The following is a 6,687-nucleotide window of genomic DNA, read 5'->3' on the forward strand; positions in this document are numbered from 1 at the left end:
TGAAAAAATGTTCAACATCACTGGTCATTTGAGAGTTCCAAATGAAAACAATGCTAAGATTCCCCCTCATTCCAGAAAGAATAGCTGCTCTCATGAAATCAACCAATAACAAAGGCTGGCAGGGCTGTGGGGAAAGAGGAACCCTTTTCCACTGCTGGTGGGAGTGCAGACTGGTGCAACCAATGTGAAAATCAGTATGGTGATAACTCAAAGTGCTAGGATTGGAAGTCCCATTTGAACCAGCTATTCTCATGCTGCTTATCTTCCCAAAAGAATTAAAAGAATCATGCCACAGTGATATATATGCACCAATGGTCATAGCAACACAATTTATAATAGCTAAACCTTAGAAGCAGCCCAATTGCCCATCAACCGGAGACTGCATAAATAAAATGTTTTTTTTAATAAAATGGAGTACTACTAAGCCATAAAAAATGAAAAAGTAGAGACATTTATAACTAAATGGATGCACATTGAGGTGATACTCAAGTGAAATAAACAGGACACACATGTGTAAATACCGAATAGTTTCTCTAGTGTGAGAAACTGAAAGTGTATATAAGGACGAAATGATATAATAGATAAGGTGAAATAGGAAGAAAGGGGGCAAAGGGGAAGGGGAAGTGGGTGGGGGAGGGCAAAGGAAAGAAGGGAATGGAATTAATATGAGAAAATGAAAAAATGAAAACAAAGTCTTTGTAAATAGGGAGAGATGGAGGGGTTGAAGGGAGGGCAGGGGAAGGGGAAAAAATAAGAACCAAGAGAAATTATGTAAAGGTGCAAATTTCCAATGATGAATGTCATTGTATTGTATATCTAAATTGTGCCAATAAAAAATATTTAAAAATAAAACAATTCCAAACACATTCATCTGCCTTATCTTTGACAAAAGGGCCAAACACCTTCATTAAAATTAAGATATCTGTTTTAATAAATGGTGCTGGAAAAACTGGCTTTCCATATGCTGAAGATGGAACATAGACCCATATCTCTCACCATGCACTAAACTAAAATTAAAATGGATCAGATCTACATAGAAACACTTTTTTTTCTGGAAGATAGAATAGATAAAATTCTTGAAGACATATATGTAGGTAAATACTTTTTGAACAAAAGCTTGATTGCACAGGAAACATCACAAAGAATCATCAACTAGGATCATGTCATATTAAAAAGCTTTTGCATAGCAAAAAATGCCTACCAGAGTAAATAACCCACAGAATGAAAAAAAAAATCATCAGCTATTCCTCAGTTAAAGGACTAACATTTACAGTATATAAAGAACTCAACAAAACCAGACTTCCCAAATTTAGACTCACTTCATATATGCGCCCCTGAAATGAATAGATGTTTTTCAGATGAAGTACAAACAGCAAATAAATATATGAAAAGCTCTTCAACATCACTGATCATTTGAGAAAGGCAAATTAAAACAGCACTGAGATTCCATCTCCAGAAAAAAATGGCTATTCTCAAGAAATCCGTAACAAATGCTGCTAAACCTGTGTGGGAAAAGTAAACGTTCTCTACTTTTGGTGGGATTGTAGACCGATGCAACTACTATGGAAATCACTATGAATATTCTTCAAAAAACTAAACCGAAAGTTTCATTTGACCCAGATAGTCCCCTTCTTGGTATCTTCCTGAAAGTGTTAAAAGCAACATACCACAGCAATATATGAACACCCATGCTTATAGCAGCAGAATTTGTAATACCTAAATCTTACAAACAGCCCATACCCCCATTAATGGATGAATGGATAAAGAAAATGTGTTTTTTATATACAACTGAGTACTACTCTGTCATAAAGTTGGATTAACTTGAGGCATTTCTAGGTAAGTGGATGCACTTTGAGACCATAAATTGATACAAAATAAACTGGACATGCATGTTTAAATATCACATCACTTCTCTAGTGTAAGAAACCAAATGGGTTTAAAAGGATGAAAATGTATACTAGATAGTGGGAAATAGGATGAAAATGTTCAAATGGGAAGGGGAACTAGGGAGGGAGAGGGGAAAGGGAAGGAAAAAATAAGGATAAAAAATTAAACAATAAAAGGAAAACAGGAAAAAGTTTTGTAAATTGAGAGGAGAAGAAGAATTGGAGAGGAAGGGAAATAGGAAAAAGCATTAAAATATAATATGTACAGCTGTAATTTTCCTATGGTGAATGTGATCATTATGTATATAAAAATGTATAGTAAATTAATTTTTAAAACATACCATTTTAACACTCATATAATATTCATTTGAATACTAACATTAAGAAGAATGTTTTTAGTCCTATTCTTGCAAAGTAAGCAGTGTCCTCCAGGTAGAATAGACTGGATGAGTCAAAACTCTTCAACAAATTTTAGTAGGTGACGTCAAATTGTATTTAAGGCTATTACACCAGTTGAATATAGCATTATTTAGCAGTGTGTGTTTCTCACATTTGTGCCGACACTGGGCACTGTAACAATTATTTTTAATTTTTGTCATATGCAAGTAAAAAGATTAGTCTTTTATTTTTAACTTGTATTTTTAGGTTTTGAACTTTCTCATGCTTATTGAATATAATTTTCTTTTCATTAAGGACTGGGTATGAGATTTGCAAGACCCTTTCATCAGGATATCTATTTTTTCCATAGATACTAAAGATATCTATCATGTCCTGTACTGTAATTGATGTAGTAGACAATAATTTCTGCAAATATTTTTATTTTGCTTTTAGATTACATTCATGTTTCATGTATAACAACTTATACTAAATTAATAGTTTGAGACTTACATGGTTGATATGAAATATAACCTTTAAATAACCCATAATATTTTGTGAACAGCAAAAGAAAAATCAACAAAAGCTGAATTATAAGCAATGACACACGTATAGGGTGAAGTTTGTATTTCAAGTCACTAAAATAATGATGAAATTTATGAGACATTTGTAGAGATGGTTAACCCAATCTATAAAATTAATCTTTACTGAAATCTCAATTCCAAGGCTTAAAACATCAAAAGAATTTATGGAAAAACTTACAAATAGAATAAAAATTAATAAAATACAGAGATGGGAAAAATATTTCTCGGCATGACTTCTAATGGAGAATTTACCTAATGAAGGAAAAATTATATGGACAAATGAACTTTGTGAGTCCACATACATTAAATCACAGCAGTACTTTTTTAATAATGTCAAAAAGCAGCTATTGTGTAAATATGCACTGAACAGTTTGTGTGTGCCTTTGACATAGAAACAAATAAGATGAAGAAGGCCTCTGTTCTTACACTGCAGGCTTCTTTTCTGAAGGAAATTGATTTGGCTACTACTGGCTATGGAAAAATGAGATGGGAATTAATATGGGTAAGTCCTAAGAAATACATCAGAGTAAAATAAGTTATTCTGTAGGATCAGGAGATATTTTCAAGAATATACTCCATTAAGCTTAAGCTTACAGTAGAATTTAATATTATGAAATAAACGAGAAGGGCAATTTTGGACATCATATGATACATACAGAGCAATTGAAATTAATGATATTTAAAGGCTGTACGTAGTGTTATCCTCACAGTAAAGTGTGTATGTTGAAGACTGGACAATAAAGTTAGGAGGTCTGAATGATCAGTAGAGTATTTTCCTCTATTTTTGCCCAAAAGTTTTCATTATTATTTACCTATTATTATCCATCTATCCTTCCATACACTATCCATCCATTTTTCTTTTCACTCATGTATCTTAATCTGTGTTTTAGGGAGGCGATACCATGTACTGATACTTTGTTATCACTCTTTTCTGATACACCCTTTGGTATTCTGGCTACTTTTTTTTTTTCTGTCCCCTCCTGCCCTGCCTACTTTTTATCAATTAATTTTGGAACTTTATTTTCATTTATACTCTTTAAATATATATATCTAAAGTGATTTTTATTGAGTGTTTTTATTTTTTATTCTCATTATATTATCTCCCAAGGCAACCTCATATATTATCTTTGGCTTTAACTGTAATTCCTAAATTTTGCAAAGGAAATTTCAGGGACTTCATAATGAACCCATAACCCCTTTTTCTTGTCTCAAGGCTTCTGTTTGGGACATGACGTCACAACTTCAAATATACTCAAAATTTTCTGGATTCTCCTCTTTTTCTCAGTCTATGAATCTTCTGCTACTTCTATAGACTCAGTTTCTAAACCTCCACTAACTCCTATGTCCACTATCATCACTTCTATATCTAGTATTAACTACAGCAGTGTCTAATCATTTTCTGGTTTGATTCCACTTCTATATTTCTGCATGCTACACCCAGAATGATCTAGGTCAAATAGAAATTTTATGCTACTACTTTCTGCATAAAGTTTATTAATGACCATCTAGCCAAATCACAATAATATCATCCAAAGGGTGTATGTATATTTGTATGTGTATCTATTTGTATCTATGTCTATATCTGTATCTGTCTATATCTGTATCTATCTAACTTTGACCTGTCAAATATAGCATATAGTGTTAAAAATCCATAAATATCCAGTATAATAATTAATGTGAAAATGAAAGGACACCTACTCAGTCTCCAAATCATAATCAGAAAATCATAACCTCAGAATTTTCTTTCTGTTTTTACCAACTAAAGCCCTCTTCCAACAACTCAGAGGCAATTGTTAACTTGAATTTTGTTACAATATTTGTTTTCTTAATAGTATTACAACCATTCACTTCTAAATAGTAAAATTTAATATTGCCCAATTTTAACCTATGACCATGTCATTTAACCTATGGTCCTGTCTTATGACTATGTCATTTGACTTCCTTAGACTTCAGTATCTCCTTTGAAACACAGAAATTGGATGAAACCAAAGTCTAGCATTATTAATAAATAAAATAATATTTTTGAAAACAACCAGTGTTTCACTGAGCTATCTTGCTTTCCTAGATTCTACCTATTATCTTTTGCTTATCAGTGACCTCGTCAACCATCATAAACTCAACTTTATTTTTGACAATAAAGTGTGTCTTGGAGAAGCTAGCCTGCTTTTCTTCTATTCTTCCTAGTGAAATTAATGTTTCTAGAAGTGCTTACATTTCTCACACTAAGTCTTAAGACACTGATTCGTTTTCTCTGAAATCCCTCACTACTACTCTGTAACCGAGAATAAAAAAAGACTAACCGAAAAAGAGACCAACCAAACAAGCTATTTTCTGAATAAATGAAGTTTCTCCTCACCAAGAAAACTCTCAGTCTTTTTGCTACATTTTTTTCACTCAGCCCCAAGAATGAACATAGCTTCAACTTCTCACACAGATTCTATTATCCACCCTATCCCTTTTCTTGAATTAATGGGAACCATTTTGTTCTAAGATGCTATTTGATACATATTCTGGTCCCCAAGAAGGATTTCTAGTTGTCCTCTCATTTTTTGCTTTCATAGGACACATATGGTGCTTGGACTCAAACTTAGGGTTTTGAAATAATGGAATTTAAAACAATTCTTTCTGACCAAATATATACTCCACACTTTAATATTTTAGTATATGTGCTGCCGAAGCGAGCACTCCACACTTTAAAATTATGTGTAATCTGTCTACTATTAGCTCTTATAGAACCATAGGAAAGGGATGATAATCTCAATTATTATTATTATTATAGCAGATTTACACTTGATGTGGATTCCTGTCATCTATTATTTATTGATTATTCATTTGAATTTTAATTGAATAGAAGGATTGTTATGTATTTTGTATAAAGACAGTATTTTTTATTCTGTGTTTACTAATTATGCCTTCTTGCCAAGATCCAAAATAATCATCTTAATTTTATTTTTGTTGAACTTGTAGCTATAACTTAATTAAACATATTTTTTATAGTTCACTTCAGTGAACTTTCTGATGAAATTTTCATAACTTCAATTTTTATTCTTATACTTTTTGTGTTTGTCCTGTTTTCCCTCTACTTTTAACCATTTATATAACAAATGTAATACACATACACTAGAATAATGTTTCATCAAATAATTTATTCTTCCCTATAGATTATTAAGAATATATTTATTAGAAGAAAGTATAAAAGATATAATTATTAAGGTTATTAAATATAAACCCTGACAACTCTCTGCTTTGTAACTTTGGCAGAAAAAAATGTACAGAAAGACTACAGAATATCTCACAGAAAAACAAATCAGGAGCAAAAGAATGCTAGAAAGTCTGAATCACAGGCAAAGGCACATGTCAGAGGCAGCTTGGTCACAGGAAATACAGCTGGCGCCCCTATTTATTGGTTTACACTGTTGCCTTTGGAATGAATTATAACCTGTGCTCCTCTGTTTTTCATCTTTCAGGTTCAGATTTTCAAGTGTACACATCCACCTCATTGATTTATACTCATATGCCAAGTGGTAAATTAACAGATTACAGGGATTGTCTCCAATTGGACTTTGAACTTCTGCAGTGTTTTGTAGGATATTGAGAGTGTACTTCTCTTAAGTTGTCATACAACTCCATCCTATATTTCCTTCAGGCATCTATGCAATGTCAGTTTATCAGAGAGATCACTCACATTACTTTATCTAAAATAATATCTTTCTGTGCCCTGCCTGTCTATTAACTCTTTATCACATTGGCTTATTTTATTTTTTCCAAATATTCTTTGCTATGCTATATATTACATATAACATAATACATTTTGTGATTTTTTTTTGTTTTTCTTCATCTGT

The sequence above is a fragment of the Heterocephalus glaber genome, unplaced genomic scaffold (genome assembly GCF_053883595.1).
Source record: "Heterocephalus glaber isolate CG9 unplaced genomic scaffold, H.glaber_assembly_v1.0 deba00001504, whole genome shotgun sequence".
In the NCBI taxonomy this organism is placed as follows: domain Eukaryota; kingdom Metazoa; phylum Chordata; class Mammalia; order Rodentia; family Bathyergidae; genus Heterocephalus; species Heterocephalus glaber.